Consider the following 24,070-nt stretch of genomic DNA (forward strand, 5'->3'; position numbering starts at 1 on the left):
ATTCCACACCCTCTGAAATAATTCACTAAGAGGTACCCATCCAAGAGATGGGTTGAATGGCTGGTTAAATTAAGAAATCCTGAGCTTGTGAAGTGATCTTCCAAGATCAACCAGCAATGCTTTGCTAAGATGTGGAGAGAAGCCCAAGTTGCTGCTTTGCAGATCTCTGCAACGGAAATTTCCATTGCCAGGGCTGCAATAGCAGGTTTGGCTCTGATGGAGTGAACTTTGATGCCCTCTGGGGATTCTTTCTTTGCCTAGGCATAGCAAATCTTAATTAATAAGACGATCCACCTTCACAACGTTCTCTTCTGGATGGCTTTGCCTTTCATCTCCAGTGTAGCCTATGAAAATCTGGTCATCCAGTCGAATGTCTTTTGTACAGTCAATATAAAAAACATCTCTTCGGATTCCGTCTACGAAGAGCTTCCTTTTAGTAGGAATCTGAGGGGGAAAGAATGAGGTGAAGGTGAGACTGCCTTATATGAAAGGGAAAAACGACCGTGGACATGAAAGCAGCCCTGATTCTAAGAACCAGCTTGTTGGAGAAAAAGGTATCAAATGAGGACTAGACACTCAACCCCTGCAACTCAAGGACTTGTGTTATAGACATAGCTACAATAAAAGTATTCTAAAAAGCAAGCAGTCTCAACCGGCAACTAGGCAAAGGTTTGAACCCCATCAGAAAAGGGGGGGGGAGCATACCATGCGGGAGGCAAGCCAAGTCTGGTGTGGGGTGGGGCGCGGCGCTCGTGACGAGCTGAGCTCGTCACAACCCCGCCCACTGATTGATTCTCCCACACAGACGGGGAATCAATTGCGCGTGGGCAGGCCGCGACCGTTATGACTAGTCCAGCTTGTCATGAGCACAGCTCCACTGTACCTCATGACTAGCTGGGCTCGTCATGAGCACCGAAGCGGTTAAGAACAACCTAAAAACATGCAGCTATAAACTAAGGTTGTTAAATAGTGTGGGGAGGTAGGTAGAGGAGGGGGGTGGATAATGCCACCTGCAACTGCCTAGAACTGCAGCCAATTCTGCATCAGTCATTCCCCTTTAAGTGGGCTTACCACTCTACCTATTACCTTGGCCTAAAGTTAAACTGGCTAGAGACATGGCAGGAGGCTAACTGGCAAGCCATTCACAATAAAATAAGTTAAGACCTCAAGCGAAGGTGCAACTCATGGATTATACGCATTAACATCCTTATAATGAATCCTTTACCCCTTTCTAGCCCCTTTTAATAAGCCACGCAGAATTAGCTGTTGTACTTGAAAGGGAGGGGTGTAGAGAGGCCCATTACCTACAACAAAACCTTTATGGCTCAAGAGACAGGAACACAGTATATTACGAAGTTGGTCGTGGTAGTATTATTCGTATGGCGTTTGTGCTGGATAGAAAGCATTTGCCGCTTACAAATTGGTAACGAGTCAAAAAAGGGGGGAGAAGTTTAATTCCATCAAATATATAGGCATTAAATGCCATATAACATCAAAGCATTAATGACTAACATTAAAGTTACTCCATATAAAGGTAGTACATTCAGTATTTACAGTGCTCTTGTCGTGAAGGAGAGGAAGGGTAAGGTCATTGGTAGTGAATTGGTGAGCGAGGGACAGGGTAAAGGTATAGTGACATATATACATTTGTAGTCGCAAGGAGCTGAACCTTTCCGGCCTAGTATCGGTCAGTTGTTCCCCTGTTTACACATAGCTCAAAAAATAAAATTTACTACAATTATTCTGTTCTTTGAGCTTGTAGAGAGATGGTGGATTGTCTACGTTTCGACCCCTATTCTAAGATGGTGATTTTCTTCTCAAAGTGGGGTCTTCGTCGGGAACAGGCTAGGAAGAGCACCTAGAGATAATTAGAATGGGTGGAATCAGTGTAATGACAATTCAATGGAAGGACGGTGAATACTAGTATAGGTGGGGAAACTTGCACCTACTGGTGTGGGGAAGGACGGTCAACGTTCGTTCCCTCGTGGACTGTGGATGGCTCCAATGTTTAGACAGACCCTGCTAGCGGGGTAATAATTCTCCCACTGTAACGGATTAATCGGTATCAGGATCTAATGTAGGAAGGAGGAAAAGTCGAGGAATGAAGAATCAGGTGTAACTGGGCGCATTATCTCAAAAGTAACATGGAAAACCGATGACTAACATTCACAACAGCGCAGTCTGTGCGTGCTCGCTAATTGGGTGTGATCGCGGGAGAGGCGGAACGCTCGATTGATAGGGACACTATTCTAATGTACATCTGACTTTTTAACTGATGGCCTCAATATCATAAAACAGCCATGGGACCAACATTTTCTAACGTTAACATTTGCAATAATGCGTACTGTCATGGAGGTAATGGTTATCAATATGTTTAAATATTTTATATCAAAAGGTCCCATGCGTTGGCTGACAACAGACAACGTCCCTCTGGGCGTGCCGTGTATGCTTCGCTGAAAGCGAATGAAACGTTTGTACTGAAGTGTTGAAACAAAACAGAAGATGATGCTTGGTTCCAAACTTTAAATTTCAACTCAAAGGTTAATCCGTATAATCATATACTGGAAATTATTTCACATAAATGACATCGCTGTGTCACACTTCATCTCAAGTGATAGACTTGATCCGAATGCATTTCGGGCCCCTCTGGCCCTTCGTCAGGGGGATCTAAATAACAAAGAAATATATACATGTCACTGAATGGTGCAATGAGGGGTTTGCCATTAAACAAAAGACTGAAGGACATTGCCTAAAAAAGCGAGATTACGCAAAAAAAAAAAAAATCACAGTGTGACGATGATAACAGAAAGAACATCACCATGAATTGGTTTGCATGGAAACATTATGAGATCATCATGTCATTAAACAACGTGAAACAGTCAAAAAGATGTGCCGAAATGTTCACAGTTCTTAAAGAAAAACGAGCAAATATTGATCACTGATCAATGGAACGTTAAAGAAAAAGTTCACCCTAAAACGTGCACCGTGGCTTGTAAATAAGAAAGAAAAAGGGGAAAAGTTCCAACCGTACCAAAATTCTATGAAAGACTCCCGTGTGAAGTGTCCCTGTGCTCAGACGTTCCCAGAAAGTCGGTGAGGGTTTGAAAAAAGCATATTGTGAGACGAAAAACAGAGTGCACCAATTCGAAAGAGAATGCGTAGATGAGAAAAACTCATTGGTGAAGCGGGGCTCCATACCTGTTGTGTGCAACGGTGTCAATCGTTTCTGTCTCGGGTTCGTTTGTGTACCTTGGGGCGTGCTCTTAAAAAGGAAGTCCGTGAAAAACCGGAAGTGACATAAACGGATGTTACACCGCGAGTGTGTATTAAATGTAATAACCGAAAATGAGCGCCATCTTGCAAGTAGTGAAAGTGAGACGTCATGAATGAAAGAAACCCAGATTAATCAGAACAGATAAGAAAATAAAAGCGAACAAGCGTGAAAAAGTGAGAAATGCAGTGTTGTGAACACACTATGATGCTGAAAACGTTCGTAACAACTGTGCGTATTTTGAGGATGTCATAGTTCAAAGATAACAAGCAAATTCCACGCGGTCATTGAGACCCTTTGGTTTCAAAGATTCCAATTTGTAAATCCAATAGTTTTCACGCTGTAACAAGAAAGTGTTATTGTCTCTGCCTTCCTTTTTCACCACAGTCTCTAGTATCATGAACTTCAGTTGTGCAATGTTGTGCTGATTGTCCAGAAAATGCATAGCAACGGTTGATTTGGGATTGCTGGTACGTATATTGCTCTTGCGTTCGTGTATGCGTGTCTTTATCTTCCTTTCAGTTTTACCCACATATACGAGGCCACACGGGCATTTCAGTACGTAAATTACGTTGGTCGTGTCACAGGTGGCATTCACTTGTAATTTAATCGGGGTGCCCCTCATGGGGTGTGCAATTTTGTTGCCTTTAATGATGTTGTTGCAATTGCTGCAGTTTAAACAGGGGACTGTCCCCCAGGATTCCATGATGGATGTCTCAATATTGGGTCGAATCAGTTCCTGTATGTTTTTACTCCTGGTGTGTGCGAACATTGGTGGGTCGCTGAAAATGCCATTGAAATCGGTTTCGAGGGCCAGAACTAGCCAGTGCCTTTTAATAGACTGTTTAAATTTGTGGCTCATGGTTGAGAAACGGGAGACTACCACCATGCAATGTTGTTCTCTTCGTGTGGTTGATTGTAATAAAGTCTCACGTGATGTACTGGCCACTTTGGTGACTGCATTCTGTAAAATCGTTTGAGGATAGCCACGGTTGACAAATCGTTGTACCATTGCCTGTGTTTGTGCTTGTAACTCTAAATGATCAGACACTATTCTCTTCACCCTGAGCAGTTGCGAGAATGGTAAGTGGTTTTTCAGTGATGGTTGGTGAAAGCTCGTATAGTGTAAAAGATTGTTGCGGTCGGTGGGTTTCCTAAACACGGATGTGGTGAGTTGTTTGTCGCATATTTTCAGCAGAACATCCAAGTATGTGATGTGTCGTGAATGTTAAAAGTGAACTGAATGCGATCATTGATCTGGTTTAAATTGTCCAAAGCTGACTGAAGGGAATTCAATGTGCCAAACCATAATACAAAAATGTCATCAATATAACGCAAAAAAAGGCGTGCATGTTTTTGCCAAGTGTCCAAACTTAAAATGAATCTACTTTCAAATCCGTGCATGAAGAGGTTTGCGTAGGTCGGTGCGGCACAATTGCCCAGCGATGTGCCAGTTAGCTGTAAATAATAATTGTCATTCCATTTGAAGTAGCTCTGATAAAGTGTGAAAGAAAGAATCTCCATCAAAAAAATTCGAAAATCATGATCCAAATCAGAATGGAGTAGTGTTTCTTCGATGGCTTCAATCCCCAAATTGTGGGGAATCGAGGTGTAATAATTTGAAATTCGTACTTCTAGTGCAGTCCTATAAACAGCACTGGATTTCTTTGGATGAGAATGAAACAAAAACAAAAAATAATCAGAGACTGTTTTAGGAGGATGACTGACATCTTTATGAAACTTACTTAAGAGCTTGGAAGAACAAGTTACTCCCCTTCGGTAACGCTTTTTCTGGTGGATACAATTTCTGCCTGTGGATTCCTCACCTTTTGAATTACCCTTGCGCAGCATTCCACGAAAACTTATCCATAGCTCTCCTATGTTGACGAGGACGTCACAGTGGAATGGCTCCGCTCGCAACCCTGCGCAACGTCATCGGAGCCATAAGACCACCTCGTCGGCGTGCTGGAGTCAGTTCCACCCATTTTTTCCGTGCCTTTGCGGCAAACGGGTGAACAGAGAACTTTTCCACAAGTATACACAGTATACAATTTAAAGAAAGAAACTGGAAATTCGAAAACATGGACATTACCTAGTGACAAGCATTATATTTTAAATATTAAATTACATGAATTTCATGCCAATTAATTTTTCGGTATAAACAGGCAGGCAACAGGGATGTGGATGGGTCTGTGAAGAATTCACAGGCAGATCCTGTATTCACCAGAAAAGGTGTTAATGAATGTAAGTAACTTGTTCTTCTGATGGATACATCTGCCTGTGGATTACTCACCTTTTGAATTGAATCCCCAAGCAGTCCTGCTCTCGGAGGTGGGCGCCTGCCTACACCAAAATATCTTGCAGCACAGAACCTGAAAAGTGGCCATCCCGCTTCACCTCCAAGTCTAAGCAGTAATGTTTTGCAAAAGTGTGGAGGGAGGCCCAAGTTGCCGCCTTGCAGATGTATACAACAGGGTCACCTCTAGCTAAAGCCAAAGACTTCGCTCTGGTGGAATGAGCTTGAATACCCTCAGAAGGCTCCTTGGCCAAGGCGTAGCAGATCTTGATGCAGAGGATGATCCACCTGGACAGTGTTCTCATCTGGACAGCCTTGCCCTTCATCTTGCATACATATCCAATAAAGAGCTGGTCGTCCAACTTGAAGTTCTTAGTCCTGTCCAGTTAGAAGCTGACCACCCTCTTAGGGTCCAGGGGATGAAGTCTCTCCACCTCATTGGAAGGGTGAGGGGAGGATAGAATGTGGGTAAAGCGATAGTTTGTCCTATATGGAAGGCAGGAAAGCAGCTCTGGTCCTAAGAACCATCTTATCCTCATGAATAGAGGCAAAAGCAGGCTTAGAGCTAAGGGCCTATAGCTCACTAACCCTCCTGACAGAAGTATGTGCAATCAGAAAAACAGTGTTAAATGCGAGTAATCTCAATGGACAACAATGCAGGGGTTCAAAGGGAGACCCCATCAAGAAAGTAAGGACTAAATTCAAATCCCACTGAGGCATGATAAATGTAGTCGGAAGAAGCCAGTTAGTGAGACCCTTAATGAATCTCATGACTATGGGAGATTTAAACAAAAAGGGTTGGTCTGGTAAGCGAAGAAAGGCCAACAAGGCAGAGAAGTAGCCTTTGACTGCTACTGCACAACCCTGTTGAGCCAAGGAAAGCGAGAAGCTGAGAATATCAGACAAATGAGCTTGTAAAGGATCAAATAGATCTCTCTCCACACCATTTTACAAACCTAGCCCACCTACCGGAGTAGACAGATTTAGTGGGGTGTCTCCGACGATAAAATAACGTCCACCACATCCGGCGGGTAAGAGAAAGAGCTGAGGTTGCCCTGTTCAATCTCTAGGCATGAAGGTGCAGGATCTGGAGGTGGGGGTGTAGAGCCTGCCCCTGCAAAAGGTCTGCCCTGAGAGGGAGACGGAGCAGAGGGTGCAATGAGAGGTAAAGGAGGCCTGTGTACCACACCGTTCTTGGCCAGTCTGGAGCGATCAATATGACTGGGGCCCAGTCTTGGCAAATCTTCAGAACGAGGAATCAATACTCCCTGCATCGGAGACTGGAGAACGACTTGCAGTGAGCGTTCGTGAGTTGCAAACCGGTCCAACCGATGAAAACCACACATCCTGAAAATGTGATAGACCACCTCCGGATGGAGATGCAACTTGTGATTGGCTGAGTACTGCCGACTGAGACTATCTGCACACACATTCGGCACTCCAGCCAGATGATTCGTGATCACACAAATCAGATGGTCCTAAGCCCAGGACCAGAGTCGAAGAGCCTCTCTGCAGAGACAATACAACCCTACTCCCCCCGTTTATGTACCACATCGCAGTAGCGTTGTCCATCAGGACCTGAACTGACTGACTGCGAAGGGAGGGAAGAGAAAGGCCGTGAGAGCCGAACGTATTGCCTGCAATTCTAAAAAAATTGATGTGAAGCAATCTTTCTTCTGGAGACCAAAGGCCCTTGACCTCCAGATCCCCCAGATGAACTCCCTACCCTAGAGTTGAGGCATCAGTTATAACAGTGGCCACCGGAGAAGGTTGTAACAGCTTCACTTGAGACAGGTTGCTCAAAACGCTCCACCATAACCGCTCGGCTGCAGTAGCTCTGGAGATTCTGACCACCTCCCCGAGATCTGTTGTGTTGAAACCATTGCCTGCAGAGGCACCACTGGAGTGCCTTCATGTGCCAGCATGCATGGTTGACCAACAGTATGCAGGAAGCGAACAGACTAGGCAGGCATAAGACCTTCAGGACTGGAACAGCCGCTCCATCTTGAAAAATTGGAATCATAGCCTGGATGTCTAGAAACCTCTGAGGAGGCGGGAAAGCACGACTCACAGTAGAGTCCAGAACTGCCCCTATAAACAGGTTGCGCTGAGAAGGCACCAGGTGAGATTTGGGTACAGTTCTCGAAAAACCCAAGTCGAACAATAGCGGAGCTGTAACTTGCACATAACGCAGCATCATCTCTGGCAACTTTGCCTTGAGCAGCCAGTCATCCAGATATGGAAAAACAGGAATCCTCGATCTTCTGAGATGTGCTGCTAACACTGCCATCACCTTCCTGAAGACCCGTGGTGCGGATGCAAGTCCGAACGGAAGGCCTGCAAACTGGTAGTGTTGAGATCCCACTGTAAAACGGAGATACTTCCGATGCAACTTCAGGATGGGAATGTGAAAATACGCTACCTGTAAATCAATTGACACCATCCAGTCTTCCTGCTGTAGCGCCGAAAGAACCTGAGCTAGGGTCAACATCTTGAATTTATACTGCTTGAGGTAAAAATTCAAGATCCTGCAGTCTAGGATCAGTCTCAATTGCCTGTCCTTTTTGGGGAAACAGGAAATACTGGGAGTAGCATTCCTGACCTCTTTCCTGCGCCGGATCAATCTCTATTGCACCTTTCTGTAGTAAAGACAGAACCTCTTGTTGCAGGATCAACAGATGGTCCTCCAAGCACCAGCCCTGGTGAGGGGGGGGGGGGGGAAAGAAGGGGGAAATATCGAGGAAAGGCGTATCAATTTTCAACCAGATCCAAAACTCAGATCTGATGTACCAAATCTCCAATTTCGTTAAAAATGGGACACCAGACCTCCCACGGAACCAACATGCACTAAGATGGGGAATCTAGAGACTATTCCCTGCGGTACCAGTTGGTGGAACGTGAGAGGAGACGACCTGCTGGAGTGCTGAGCCTTTCAGGCAACGTCTACCTTTCCCTTTGTATGAAAGGAATTAACCTTGCCAAACCCTCAAAATCTACGGTAAACCAAAGCCTCTAGGCTGGGACTGCAGACCCAACAGTCTAGCTGTGGCCCTACTATTCTTTAAGCGCTATAGCGCTGAGTCCGCTTTGGCAACAAAGACGAGGGCCATCAAAAGAAGAGTACAAAAGGGTATCCTGCACATCTGTACAAAAAACAGACCCCCCTTAGCCAGGCGTGCATCCTAGTCGCTACTGAGGAACCAATCACTCTAGCAACAGAGTCCGCTGTATAAAACTCGGATTGAATGACTGGACGGGCCACAGCTTGAGTGTCCGACAGAAACTCCTCAAAATGGCCAGGAACTTCCTCTGGAAGCTTAGAGACCACTTCCTTAGCCAAATCATCAAAGCATGAATGTAGGGACCAAGCAAGCACGTTGCATTTGTGGATTTTAAGGTTATACTGGCGGAGGAAAACGCTTTCTTAGCGGATTGTTCCATCTTCTGAGATTCTGTATTTCCAGGCATGGATGGAAAAGAGCCAGTAGACTGTTTTGTAGAGCAGGACACCTGAACTACTAAGCTCTCAGGGGATGGATGTGCAGATAGGAAAGCCAGATCCCCAGGTGGTACTTTGTACCTTCTCGCCACCAACCTGGACACAGCAGGGGCAGTCAGTCTTCTGCCATACCTCTAAGAGGGGCTCCATCAAAGCCTTATTAAAGGGGGGGCAGAGGCTCCATCAGGATGTTTGACTTTATTTCCTCAGTAGGCAACTACAAGTCCAGTACATTAGCCACATTCATTATGATTGAGTGGTAAGAAGAGACCGCCTGCGAAGGAAGGCCTATCGGAGAAGAGAATGCCCACTCTGGAGACTTTTCTAAACCACTAGCCTCCTGCAGTCCCTCAAACTCTTGCATTGAATCAATACTCTCCCCTTCAGCCTCTTCCCGTTGCTCCTGGTATTCTTCCTCCTCCAGTAGCCTCTGTGCCTCTAGATCTCAACTTTGGTATCAGCGTCAGTAGTGCCAGACGCGGCTCCGGTGAGTAAGTGGCCGGCGTCAATGCTCCACATGGATAGCTGAAGGCGCCGGGTGAGGCAAAGACCGCGCCGGACCGGAGAATACTCAATTCTTCCCACTAGGGATTGCAGTGGCGTAGAGTACCTCAGCGTCTGGAGAGGCAAACTTCCCAGGGTCATTGGCATGAACGGCATAAGAGGTGCCTGTGCAAAATGAGGTGCCAAGCTTCCCAGGTTGAAAGACAGTGGTCCAATGGGGTCAACAGGTGCACCATTAGGGTTAGCCGCCCTGGCAAACACACTGAACATCGCATTCAAGAAATGCGAAAGATATGTACCCGGAGCCGGAAAGGGTGGGGACAGATCCAGTATCGCCAGTCCAGGGACAGCTCGAGGAGGCTGTAAGACTGCCTCTGGTTGCAGCGCCGGTGACACTGGAGCTGGAGTGGTCGTAGGCGTAGTTTCCCGGGGTGTCGGAAAACCTCTCGGAGCGTGTGTCGGAGTCACCTGAGGAGAAGGGGAGGGTGATACTTCATCCTTTCTGCGATGCCGAAGTATCGGGGACCCCGACTTAGGAGACTTAACCTTGGACGAGTGACGCCTGGATCCATGACGCCTCTTCTTGTGCTTCCTCAATGACTTCGAGGTGTGCGGAGTCAGTGACTTAGACCGATCTCGTCCTTCTTCAGCCCCTCTTCTGCTTAGTCACCCTGGCCATGAACAACTTGACCTCCCTCTCTCTGAGGGCCTTCGGATTTATGTGTCGGCACGAAAACATCCCTCGACGTTGTGGTCAGATGAAAGGCACCAAAGACCATCATCATGAGGGTCAGTGATCGACATATGGCCCCCCGCACTCCCTACAACGCCTGACACCAGATTTTTTTCTGAGAAGCCATCGGAGTGTAAGAAATAATGTGCCACTTGATACTCGGCAACTTTTTTCTCTTTTCTCCGTGTAGTAGTAATACACCGAGTTAAGACGTGGAACAGCGATTGTAACTAAATATCTGCCATGTAAGATTGGGCACTTTCTCCTTGTTAGGCAAATGTAAAATAATATATATATGGAGCTATAAGTATCATTGTTTGCAATAGATATGTTTAGCCGACCCGAGCCCCGGGCGACCTCCCGCGAAACCACATCCTCCAAGCCTGGATCCGACCCAGTTGGCGCTGGGGCCGGAGCCACCGGCGGAGCCATGGAGGGCCCTGCGCGAGGCAAGGGCTCCACCGATGCCCCAGGAGGGGAAGGAGGAGACGCCAGCAAGGCCTGCAAAGGCCCCGCGTAAGTCTCCATCTGGACTCTCGATGCCCCAACACCGGGAAACTGGATAGGACGACACCCGGGGCTGCATCACCCGCGGAGAGTCCACGCCCCCGGTAGGCCGAGAACCAGCCCCCGGGGACGAACTGCAACACTTACCCACCGGGGAGCGACGCTCACGTGACATCGGAGAAAGGTGAGGATGACGACCACATCCGGATCTGAAGCCGTCCGCCGAAGCAGACCGAGGGGAGGACGTCGATCTGGAGAGACGCGCCGAGAGAAGTTTCATTTGGCGCTCCCGCTGCGACTTCAACTTTTGGTACGCCGCACAATCCGAGGTGCCATGATCCTCCCCCAAACGCCACATGCAAATGAGGCGAGGGTCCGTCGCCGACATAAGACGCCCACAAAACTTGCAAGTTTTAAAGCCCGAAGGCATTCGCACACTGCTCCCACCAAAAAAGAACGGAAGAAAGGGGGGCCTTAAACAGGCCCACAGTAAGGAACGGCTTCGCATTGTACGCGGGAAAGGAAAAAACTGACGTGGGCGCGCCTGATGTGACCTCGCCGACGTCACGTATGCGGATGATGCCTGGGCTGAGTCACGTGATTAGCACCAAAAAAGGGTACAAAGTTCCTCGTGTACAGTAGCGAAGAGAAAATGATGGAGGTGGAGAAGAGGTTTCAACCAACCAATAGTTATCAAAGGCAACCAAGGGAAGACACGGGGAAATTCCCTTGGTGGAACTAGAGCTCTCACACACCCAGCAAGCTAGGTGTCATGCTTCATCATATGAGCACTGCCCCTCGTCAAGTCGGCGCTGCAATCCTTGACGGGCTCCCGAAATCGGGGCTCTTTATCGGGGATCTTTTGTTCCTGCCGATAGGTGCATGGGGGTGAGGGGCCTAGTGTGAGAAGATGTAGCAGAAGGTGAAGTAAAAGGGGTCAGTTAGTCCTAATTAACATTTTATTCAGAAGGTAAACTGCCCTATTAAAATGGTGTAGAGTGGCTAGGTGCTAGGAGTCCAGTATCTAGACATGTAGCTCTACTCTATTGGATCAACAGTTCTTTAACAATGGCCCCCTTTTTTAGACAGAGGTTGGGGCAGAGGAAGAGGTCGCAACAGAAGAGGCTCACAGAAACAGGTTCATTGGCAGGACCTCCCCACTGGAGGGATGGACACAAGGATCAAAACACTGAACAAGAGAAACTAGTAGTCAACTTATCACAACGTGACCTCTCTGATTCTGAGATATCAAGTCTCTAGTTTCTAGTCTTCTGGGGTATGTACACTGGACCTCTTTAAACAACAACAACCCCCGGTCCCCATTTTTGGATAATACTGAGTCACGTGATGTCGCCCCGCCCCCGGCGCGCAGGGATGCTGTGGCAAAGTTTCCGGATCCAGTCTCATGCCTGGGGATAATTCTACATGCAGGAATCTGCGGCTATAAGTCTCCATCAGATGACAAATGTTACTGTTTGTTTTTAACTCATGTAATAATTGTTGTATTTTTATGATGAATTGGTTTTAAATGTTGAATGTATTGTAATAGCTTTATTGTGATTTTTTTAATTAAAATGGACTTTATAGAAATGTTTGATTAAACATAATATTTAACTAATTTCAGCCATCAGTTTACTGCTTTCAGGTTCTTTGTGCCAATACGCAACAGACTTTAGATTGGGAGTGATCTATTATAGTGAACTGGATTGTATGTACTGTGGATGATGAATGTGAGTTGGGGAAATTTATTTTATTTTTTCCAGAGGACATCTTTATATAATAATTTCTTGTCTGAACCCCAGTCCTTTGGGTTACCAAGGGTTCCTCTCTTTTTTTATATGGTATATTAAATATGCCAATTGGGTATGAGCCAATTTTACAAAGTTTAGTGGAGAGCAAGTTCACTTTAGCACTGATAATGTGCTCGGAGTCCTAAAGCCAACTCAGTGAAAATAGTAGGAGGAATGCAAAAGGTTTGAGGTGACCCTGCAGAGAGGGCCGTTTTTCAACAATGGACTATAACTTAGTGCGATAAGACATTCAAGAGGCCCTTACACAATAACCATCGGTGGAGGGACTACTTATTTGACCTGCGGGTACCTTGATTTACTTAAAGGAAAAACAACTAAGTGATGTAAGGAATCTATGAATTAATCTCAGCCAATGACGAATGCCTGGAGATGCATAACAGAACATAGTTTTCCACGAACTGTGCTATTCTAGACAGAGAATCACCTTCTGCAAATCAATCTTGGTCCTGTACCAATAGGAACATTCCAGCCTGAAATGCCAGGCCCCCTTCAGATAGGTATACAAGCAACCAGGGTCCAGTTCCAGCTACTTAGGTCTCATTAGTGAGATATAGCTTGAGCGAGTGAATTAGCTTGAGGCATAGATGCCAAGCGTCTACACTTAGGAGAGCACCACTGTTGGACCCGGCCTCGTAGGATGGCCCTCCGTGCCCCCGCACCACCGAAACCTGGTGCCTGCAGCCCTAGCACGCGGCCCAGCCGACCTTTCCCACCAGGACACCTGCGCCAACTCCGGACATCCCCGTCCATGGCCTCTCCTTTCGGCCACCCCGGGCCCGCGTGCCCACTCCCTGCAACAAGATGGCCGCCCGGCCCCAGCGCGACCCGGGCCTAGAGGCGCCACTCCGGCTGGAGGACATCACGCTTCCAGGGGATGAGAGAGGGAGGAGCAGTTTCTATCGCACCTCTGAACTCCCCTGGGACGATGGGTTTCGATCGGCCCTCCGGCCTCCCTGCGGGCTGGCTCCGTGCCTGCTGGGTGTCTGGGACTCCTCCCGACCCGGCCCTGAAAGGATCAAAAGACAATAGCAGGAAACCCCGACAAGCGGCCCCCAGGTGACAAGACCCCTGCCTGCGCAGACTCCGGACATCAAAGCAGGGTCGACCTATAACAAGGGGTGCTCTGAGACTGTCCGGCAGATTCGACGCTGGAACAACGAGAGCCTGCTGACGTGGTCGCGGCTCCTGGAACTGGAACTCACCTGAGCCCTGCTGAGTGACTCGCGGCTCCCTGAAGATCGTAAGACCTCCGAACTTGTACCTGAGCCCGCTGAGTGACTCGCGGCTCCGACAGACTCACGGTCCCGCCGGGCCCCGACTACGACAACGTATTCCCCAGCTCGAGGATTGTGAGCTGTGCGCCGGATACGTCCCTGCTTTGAACCGTTACCAGAGACAGTCCCGCTACCCCCTACCTTTCCGAGACTCTTGAGCCCGTGCTCGCCTTGTACATATTTGCAGTGATACCTATTTGATAAAGCTTGTTCTGAGAATACCCAGTGTGGTCTCTCTGTGTCGTGTGGTGCCAGAAGTACGATCCTAGTTGCGAGATTCCTCCCCCTGGGGAATCTCCCGCCAGTGCCCGGCTACAATACTACACGGGTGGGGACTCAGGGAAGTCAGGACCCCTTTCCGGGCTCCTCTGAGGTCGCCGTCTAACATTGGTGGCAGCGGTGGGATTCGGGCCCATCACCTAGAGATCGTACAGTGAACAACGGACGCACGACCAACAAAGATGGCAGAAGGAAGCGCCACGAGCTCCGCAGAAACCAACGCCAACAGAGTGTTCCAGGTGGAGCATCTGGAAGAATACACACACAAAGAGCTAAAACAATTTTGCAAAGAACTTAAAATCGCTACCACTGGCCTCAACACTAAGGAAGACTTGCAGAAAGCACTGAAAACTTGGGTGGAGACCGGGGCCTCCCGCCCGGAAGGCACGGGGGAGCGCCCCGACGAAGCCGAACCCCCCCAAAGTGAAAGCAGTAGCAATCAGGTGCGAGGCATCGTACCAGACGGGGGCCTATCCCCGGAAGAGCTCGCGGACAGAGAGAGAAGCCGCAGTCATGAACTCGAGTTAGCCAAACTCAAAATCGAGGGCGAATTGAAGTTAGCGGAGAAAAAGCTAGCGGTAGAGCAAATGCGCGTACAAGGCGAACTGGAAGAAAAGAAGCTCCAACGGGAGCACGAAGGAAGAAAGCTCCAACTGGAGCACGAACGGAGCTTAAAGGAACTCGAGCTCAAGGCCCGAAATGAGGACGGGAGGCCCCCGGGGAACCGAGAGACGGCCCCCCCAGCGGAACAGAAGGTCCACATCCCCAAGGATGTGGTCAAAGAATATTATAAAAACGATGACATTCAGCAATGGTTTCGGGCCTACGAGGTCGCCATGACCTCCCATCGGATTCCACAGAAGGACTGGGGGGCGGGGTTGTGGGGACGGTTTCTGAGCGAAGGAAGGGACACCCTGCTCGACCTACCCCTCTCCCTGCAGACCTCCTACAGCCACATGAAAGAGGCTCTCCTCACAAGATACGGCCTCACCCCAGAAATGTACCGCCAACGGTTCCGGGACTGCAGGAAGATCCCGGGCACCACCTGGGTGGAGTATGTAAACTTTTTTAGTCGGGCCTTCGATGGGTGGGTCAAGGGCAGCAAGGTCACCACCCTTGCCGAACTCACTGACCTCATGTTATGGGAACATCTGGCTGCGAACTGCTTCGTAGAGCTACGTCAACATCTGCTGGATAGCAAGCTCACAGATCCCCGGAAGCTGGCCGTGGAGGCCGACCGCTGGACCAACACCCGGGTCTCCCGGGGCATGGTAGGAGAGTACCCCCGAACCAGTCAGGGACCACCCCGCCAGAGAGGGGGAGGGAACCAGGGAGGGCCGAGAGAGTCCCAGCCTAGCCCCCCGAAGACACCACCTCCACCTTTCCCGGCGCCCCCCCCACCAGTAACAGGGCCCCCTGGGAGACGAGGACACCGGGTGACCGTCACATGTTTTCGTTGCCAGAAACCCGGGCACTACGCCAATGACCCAGAGTGCCCCATGGCCACCCAAGTCACCCCTGCGAGACCGATAGCCAACGTAGCCCTGGGGGAGGAGGTTGAGGAAGCCGAGGAGTGGGAACCCGCTGCTATGGCCCTAGTATCCCTGGGAGATAGGGAAATGATCCCTGGTAGCCTCCTACCGTCCAACACACAGAAATATGGGCAGCTCGTCAAGATCAATGGCCACCAGGAAGAGGCCCTGCGGGACACCGGGGCCAGTATCACCGGTGTCCTCAGGCACCTAGTTCCCGAGGAGCAGATCCTCCCCAATGTCTTTTGCCCCGTAATATCTGCAGACAATAGGGAAAGTATGTGTCAGGTAGCCCTGGTGCCATTTGAGTGGGGAGGGGTGATAGGTAAACTCAGGGTGGCCGTAAGAACCTCCCAGCCGGTCGACTGCCTCTTAGGGAACGACCTGGAGAGTTCTCCCTGGAAGCACGTAGAGCGCAAGGCCCACCTAGGAATGATGGGACTCCCCGAGTGGGTGTGTGCCACCACCCGATCTATGACAGCCCGACTCACTCCCCGGAGGGAAGTCGAGAGCACCCCGGTCGAAGAAGCCCGTACCGTCCCCGCCGAGGGTCCTCCCGTTCCCCCATCGGAAGGGTCCGTCGCCAGCGACGAACCCGCACCATCCGACCCCGCCCCGGTCCCCGAGTTGGGGGATCTACCCGAGTTGGCCCATTGGCGCCACGAGGGCGGGCCCACCCGAGAAGAATTTTGCCGGGAGCAAACCACCTGTCCTTCCCTGGTCGGGCTGCGGCGCCAGGCCGAGGGCCAAGCCGCAGGTGACCAGACCGGAACGCACCGAATCTATTGGGAGAATAACGTCCTGTATAGTGAGCAGAAATCAGTGGAGCTGGGATCCGGACGGGTACTGGTGGTACCCCTCCGCTTCCGGGATTTCCTCCTGGGCCTAGCCCACGATGTCCCCCTCGCCGGTCACCTGGGTCAGGACAAGACCTACAGCCGTCTCGTGACCCATTTTTATTGGCCTAAGATGAAAGCAGCGGTAGAAGCACACTGCAAGTCCTGCCCCACGTGCCAAGCCAGTGGGAAGAGTGGGGGGAAGCGCAAGGCTCCCCTCCAACCCTTCCCGGTCGTCAGTACCCCCTTCGAACGAGTCGGGATCGACATCGTGGGGCCACTGGACCCCCCCACCTCCCAAGGTCACCGTTTCATCTTGGTCCTAGTGGACCACGCCACCCGCTACCCAGAGGCTATTCCCCTGCGCACCATTACGGCCCCCGTGGTGGGCCGGGCCCTGATGGGGATCTTCTCCAGGGTGGGTTTCCCCCGCGAGGTCGTGAGCGATCGCGGCACTAATTTTATATCCAGGTATATGACGTCCCTGTGGCAACAATGTGGGGTGTCCTATAAGTTCACCACCCCGTACCATCCCCAAGGGAACGGCCTAGTAGAGAGGTTTAATAGGACTTTGAAAGGGATGATCGCTGGCCTAGAAGAGCCCCTCCGGCGTAAGTGGGACGTCCTGCTCCCCTGCCTCTTGTTCGCTTACCGGGAGGTCCCCCAGAAGTCCTTAGGGTTCAGCCCGTTTGAATTACTCTATGGGCACCCCGTCCGAGGTCCCCTCAGTTTGGTTAAGGAAGGGTGGGAGGCAGCACCCCAGACCACCCCCCGAGATGTGTTCCAACATGTCCTGGCCCTCCGGAACCAGACCAGGAGGTTCCGAGAACTGGCCGAGGCCAACCTGGAGGCGAGTCAAGAAGAAATGAAGCGCTGGTACGACCAGAATGCTACTCTGGTCGAGTTCCAGCCGGGCCAGCAGGTGTGGGTCATGGCCCCCGTGAAGCCTGGCGCTCTCCAGGACCGATGGACTGGGCCCTACAAAGTGGTCGAGAGGAAGAGCCAAGTCACCTACTTGGTGGACGTCCAGTCGCCTCGGGATCCCCTCCGGGTCCTGCACGTGAACCGCCTCAAGCCTCACTTCGTGCGGACAGAACTGAGCCTCCTGCTGGCCACCGATGACGGGGCCGAAGATGAGTCGGATCCCCTCCCGGACCTCCTGTGTGTCAAGGAGCAGGATGGCTCCGTGGAGGGGGTGAACCTCTCCCCAGCCCTCACTGCCCAGCAACAAGCGGACTGCCGCCAGCTCCTCAGACAATTTTCTGACCTCTTCTCCCTGACCCCCCGGGTCACCAACTGGTGTGTTCACGATGTGGACACCGGGGACAGCCCGCCGGTGAGACACCGAGCCTACCGGGTTCCTGACCGGGTCCGGTCCTGTATTCAAGCCGAAGTCTCGAAGATGTTGACCCTGGGGGTGATCGAGCCCTCTGACAGTCCCTGGGCCAGCCCCGTGGTCCTGGTTCCGAAGGCAGCAGCCCCCGGTGTCGCCCCCGAGCTCCGGTTCTGCGTGGATTACCGGGGGCTCAATGACGTTACCCGAGCCGATGCCCACCCCATTCCACGAGCCGACGAGCTCATTGACCGACTAGGGGCCGCCCGGTTCCTCAGCACTTTCGACCTCACATGCGGCTACTGGCAGATTGCGCTCACCGAAGGGGCCAAGGAGAGGTCTGCTTTCTCCACCCCCGATGGGCACTACCGCTTCCGCGTGATGCCCTTCGGGATGAAAAATGCCCCGGCCACTTTCCAGAGACTGGTAAATAGGGTCCTGGCCGGACTAGAACAGTTCAGCGCGGCCTACCTGGACGACATCGCTGTCTTCAGTTCAGAGTGGAGTGAGCACCTCCAACAACTCCGGAGAGTGCTAACCGCCCTGCGCCAGGCAGGCCTCACCGTAAAAGCCAGCAAGTGCCAGATCGGGCAAGGATCCGTAGTCTACCTGGGGCACCAAGTCGGGAGTGGCCAGGTCGCTCCTCTACAGCCAAAGATCGACGCCATCCTGGCCTGGGACCCACCCATCACCCAAACGGAAGTCCGGGCCTTTCTGGGACTCACGGGCTACTACCGCCGATTCATTCGGGGATATGGCAGCCTGGTCGGCCCTCTCACTGAACTCACGTCTAAAAAACAGCCAAAGAAGGTGCAATGGACAGCTGCCTGCCAGGAAGCTTTCGATGCTCTAAAAAAGGCCATGTGCACGGCCCCCGTCCTCCAGGCTCCCGACTACACCAAGGAGTTCGTAGTCCAGACCGATGCCTCCGAGCATGGCATTGGGGCCGTCCTGTCCCAAGTGAATGATCAAGGCCTAGACCAGCCCGTCGCCTTCCTCAGTCGGCGGCTGCTACCCCGAGAACAGAAATGGAGCACCATAGAGCGCGAAGCCTTTGCCGTGGTCTGGGCACTCAAAAAACTACGACCCTACCTGTTCGGCACTCATTTCAGGGTCCAAACTGACCATCGGCCCTTGCGATGGCTCATGCAGATGCGAGGAGAAAACCCCAAGCTACTGCGGTGGTCAATCTCCCTCCAGGGAATGGACTTCACCGTAGAACACCGCCCTGGTACGGACCACGCCAACGCGGACGGCCTCTCCCGGTTCTTCCGCCTCAGCGAAGAGAACCCCCCAAGGTGATGGGCAGTTCTCTCCGGCTTTCAGCTGGGGGGGGGACGCGTGTTGGACCCGGCCTCGTAGGATGGCCCTCCGTGCCCCCGCACCACCGAAACCTGGTGCCTGCAGCCCTAGCACGCGGCCCAGCCGACCTTTCCCACCAGGACACCTGCGCCAACTCCGGACATCCCCGTCTTGGCCTCTCTCCTTTCGGCCACCCCGGGCCCGCGTGCCCACTCCCTGCAACAAGATGGCCGCCCGGCCCCAGCGCGACCCGGGCCTAGAGGCGCCACTCCGGCTGGAGGACATCACGCTTCCAGGGGATGAGAGAGGGAGGAGCAGTTTCTATCGCACCTCTGAACTCCCCTGGGACGATGGGTTTCGATCGGCCCTCCGGCCTCCCTGCGGGCTGGCTCCGTGCCTGCTGGGTGTCTGGGACTCCTCCCGACCCGGCCCTGAAAGGATCAAAAGACAATAGCAGGAAACCCCGACAAGCGGCCCCCAGGTGACAAGACCCCTGCCTGCGCAGACTCCGGACATCAAAGCAGGGTCGACCTATAACAAGGGGTGCTCTGAGACTGTCCGGCAGATTCGACGCTGGAACAACGAGAGCCTGCTGACGTGGTCGCGGCTCCTGGAACTGGAACTCACCTGAGCCCTGCTGAGTGACTCGCGGCTCCCTGAAGATCGTAAGACCTCCGAACTTGTACCTGAGCCCGCTGAGTGACTCGCGGCTCCGACAGACTCACGGTCCCGCCGGGCCCCGACTACGACAACGTATTCCCCAGCTCGAGGATTGTGAGCTGTGCGCCGGATACGTCCCTGCTTTGAACCGTTACCAGAGACAGTCCCGCTACCCCCTACCTTTCCGAGACTCTTGAGCCCGTGCTCGCCTTGTACATATTTGCAGTGATACCTATTTGATAAAGCTTGTTCTGAGAATACCCAGTGTGGTCTCTCTGTGTCGTGTGGTGCCAGAAGTACGATCCTAGTTGCGAGATTCCTCCCCCTGGGGAATCTCCCGCCAGTGCCCGGCTACAATACTACACGGGTGGGGACTCAGGGAAGTCAGGACCCCTTTCCGGGCTCCTCTGAGGTCGCCGTCTAACAACCACCTTTCCTAAACTTCATCTTTGGTGTCTATGTTATATCAGCATGCTGGGTAGATTCGTGGCACTCAGATCAATATTCTTCATCGAAAAAAGGTTCAATTTGATCAAGGTCAGGCTCCTCCTCTTCATTTGTTTTCTCCTTTGCAACCTGAAGAGGCTTCATGTAATATCCTAAAAAAAGGCTGTGAAGGCTTGGGAAGAACAGTAATGACTGAAATGGCAAAACAAAAGACAATGGTGGAATTTCCAAAATTGAAGATAGGTGCAGCAAGAAGCATTACTGGAGATGGTGACATTAAATCAGTTGTCGTAGACATTCTCTTGTACGTAGTCAACTGTCTCACCAACAATACTTTATGTTTTTGACATGTCTAAAACTTTTCTGAGGTACATTTTTGCTTGTTCAAAGGCATTTCTGTGCTATATGCATTGAACCTCTGAGTTTTGCAAATGCTTCCTGGGAAGCTCAGATCCCTTGTCTGCCAATGTTGAAGACTTCTCAAAAGGGTCTTTGAGCTGATGCTGAAGACTTCCTTCTTTAAGGCTGGATTAAGGCTCATCACCTCCTGACTCGACGTGGAAGCCTCTGCCTTTTCCTCCAGGATTGCCAGAGCCAACCGTCTTTCTCTGCCCCTCTGCATTTTGGATGAAAAACCTGTGCATCTGGCACATTTCTTGAGGATGTGACTGGGCTTAATGCCACAAAAGCATTTGGAACCAGCATCAGTTATATACAGATTTCTCTTGCCACAGGCCTTACAAGCCTTGAAGAGATTTCCTCTCACAAGCCTGTCAAATGTCTGAGAACATAAGGCATACTACCACCTTGCTGCTGTAAGGTAGAGCTAGATTTGAAGAAATCAAATTAGAAACAAACTCATGAAAAGCTCAAACGAAGACAGACGACTGCCAGAGGATACCATATTACTTTAAGTGCACAAGAATCTGTCAGTTGAAAGCTTCGGTCAGGGTAAAAGCAGTGACACATTCAGATCGCACAGGTGGATTGGTCATGTGTAGTCTGACGTTTTTCAATGTTAAGTGAAATACACACTGCTTTACTAACATTGATTACTGAGGGTTCCCAACCCGACAACTAGGAATGATTCAAGCATGTGAATCTATTAAAGATCCACTGCTGGAGAAGAATTGCTACTGTCAAATGTTGCACAAATGGTTCCTCTTCGTGCAGAAGTATTTGCAAAACTTAACTGGTCATATTTTCACTAATGATTGGCTAGAATTGCCATCTGTTTGAATTCACGAAAGATGTTATTAACATCCCCAGGGGATAAGTTTTGGGAAGAGGTTCCTCTACAACATGAGTCGAACATTACGCACTTCAATGTATGTGTGAAAAGAATTCTCATTTTCACAAAACGTTTTGTTTTACTGTTTATACAAATGCATGTGCAAACAGTACACTTCACAGATAGTTATCAACGCAGCAATACTTGGACAGAGCTCTTCCAATCTAAAACAATCCCAAGAATGTGGTCTCTCTTTCTAAGGTCTGGTGTCTAAAATCCTTAAGTGCCTGCTAATGAAAAACACAAGATTTATGTTTAAATGGTTCTGCATGGATGCTTCTTAATGGAAAAGGTCACTTCTCCAACTCATTTAATGGAGCACTGGGTGAACCTGAAACCAATGACGTTTTTAAGAACACAATTGTGCTTCCATCATTGGCTAGTGGATAACATTTTGAACAGTAGTTACTGAATGTGTATAACTGTTTTTCAGAAACCTGAATATTTTTCATTTCATTAGGTGCCCTTTTGTATTAACTCATTTTAAAATTACAAAATAGTTAAAGACAAAAGAGTCGAAATCCCCTCTTCAAGCAAAAGTGATATTTGCACCAAGTCAAGGATCCACAGCTAACTCAGGCTTTGAGTCGGACAGCAGAGCTGCCAACCAGAGGACATACCCCTGGAACAGAAGTGACACAAAGGGGCTGAATAGACCCTTCTACTCACTTGTGAGACCTCATTGAGTCCCTTTCCCTGAACAAGGCACACCTGGAGGACTTCCTAGTGAAGGACAGGTACAGAGGGACCTAGTGCAGTGCCTAAACAGGAATGGCACCAGTTATCCAGGGTTGGAGCCTTAAACAGCTTAGCCTCTCCTTCTTTTGAGTGCCTTTGCATGCATGTGGCCACGTTGGTTGTATGCCTTGGAGTTGTGCAGCCAGCCGAGACACTACAGACAGACACCATGAGGATCTGAGAGTGACATCCGTTTACGTGGCAATGCTTGAAGCCTGTAAAATTTAGTAGTGATGCAGTTGCAGAACAGAATCTTGGTTGACTACATTGCGTAATGTCTGGGGAGGTACTAGGGCCAGGGCGCAGTTGTGTTGAAACTTGCTGGCACCAGTGAACTATTGCATAGTGTCTAGATTCAGTTTAACACTGGAGCAATTCATGGTGAGAAATCTGCAAGTATAAGTATCCATTAGAAAGCACCTGTACTGCTGGTGGGATATGGGCTAGGAGGCTAAACTCAGACCTCCTGCAGTACCCTTACTCGGCTTAAAATGCTCAAGCCACTTGACAGCCGTCTTCCTAAAGAGGCTATGAAATGTGCTACGACATCATTGACAAATCAAGTAGAATTCTTCCGGGCACATCTGTGTGAAAACAAAACCTATTACCATGGAACAATAAACTGAATCTGTGACATTCACGTCTATCTGGAGCAATTGCTTTGTAGTCTCCCTACTGTCGTTAATCATTTCTTCAAAAGAAGTACTCATGTAGTGCCTAGGAAGACCAGCATGGAAAGTGTTGCAATCTCTCAGTGATTGTGTACAACTAGTCGAAGGACAATTTGTATTCATTGCACAAAGAGGAACCTCCAAGAGGCAAAAACCTACCTGCCTAAAGCATTATGCTTAGACTCGGTCTGGTGTTACTGGAGGAAAGAATGCTTCTTAAGGTTAGAGGAAGAAGTCAGGACTATTATGCTCCCTGGAGAAAGATGTGAAGACAAAAGTAAGCAGCTCTATGCATCCTTGAGGAAACTCTTGAAATCACAGGAGCAGACAGCAGTTTCTCTCAAGCCTCTTAATGAAAGTATTATTACGAAATGGTAAAGCAGGTTCAAAAGTGTGCCACACTGTGAGAAGTGTAGAGTGTAGCTCATCTAGATGCATTGGTATCTCCATTTCATTTTGCTCTCTTAATGACATCAGATCAATGGGTATGCTCTACTAGAATAGGACACTTACACTGATGAAACTCAGTCCTCGCTGAGGATTCTAAACGCTTGTAATCTGTGGATCTGCCAACAGAGCAGAAGCTGCTGAAGTAGAGGTTAAGACTACCTAGACCACTGTCATAATCTAGACATTTTAGGCATTAGATGATATTAATCTTTCAAGCAGGCAGACGACCTTTTCCTGGCTGTGAACTACATTAAAACTAAACCGTCTCTGGAGCCAGCTCTGGATCATCCAGAAACCTAGGAAAGGGTTAAAAGAACATCTGTGGGGGTCAACATACATCAAATAATTAACTAAAGAAGAGGTTTCATGAAAACAAGAAGCGCGAGAGATCATAAAGCGAAGGGGGATTTATTCTTTTTTTAACCGAAGACCTGCTCTTACTCTCCAATAACTCCCACAGCAGGGGATCCAGATGGAGGGAGAAGCTGGAAAAAATGCCATCTCCGAACTGTTTGATATTCAACAATTCAATGTCAAAAGGTACCACTACTTCACTGCTGAAAACGAAGATAAGACACTCCCTAGACAGGTACCAGCTATATGAATACTAGAACTGGTCCTGTCCCAATAGGATAC

The 24,070-nt window shown here is 49.9% G+C and overlaps 1 protein-coding gene across 7 annotated transcripts in view; it reads right to left on the reverse strand.

Annotated features, from left to right (window-relative positions):
* FOXM1 (forkhead box M1) overlaps positions 1-24,070 on the reverse strand; it is a 243,421-nt gene that overhangs the window by 84,279 nt on the left and 135,072 nt on the right. The gene's annotated exons all lie outside the window — the stretch shown is intronic.

This window comes from Triturus cristatus, chromosome 4_1 (assembly GCF_964204655.1).
Source record: "Triturus cristatus chromosome 4_1, aTriCri1.1, whole genome shotgun sequence".
In the NCBI taxonomy this organism is placed as follows: Eukaryota; Metazoa; Chordata; class Amphibia; order Caudata; family Salamandridae; genus Triturus; species Triturus cristatus.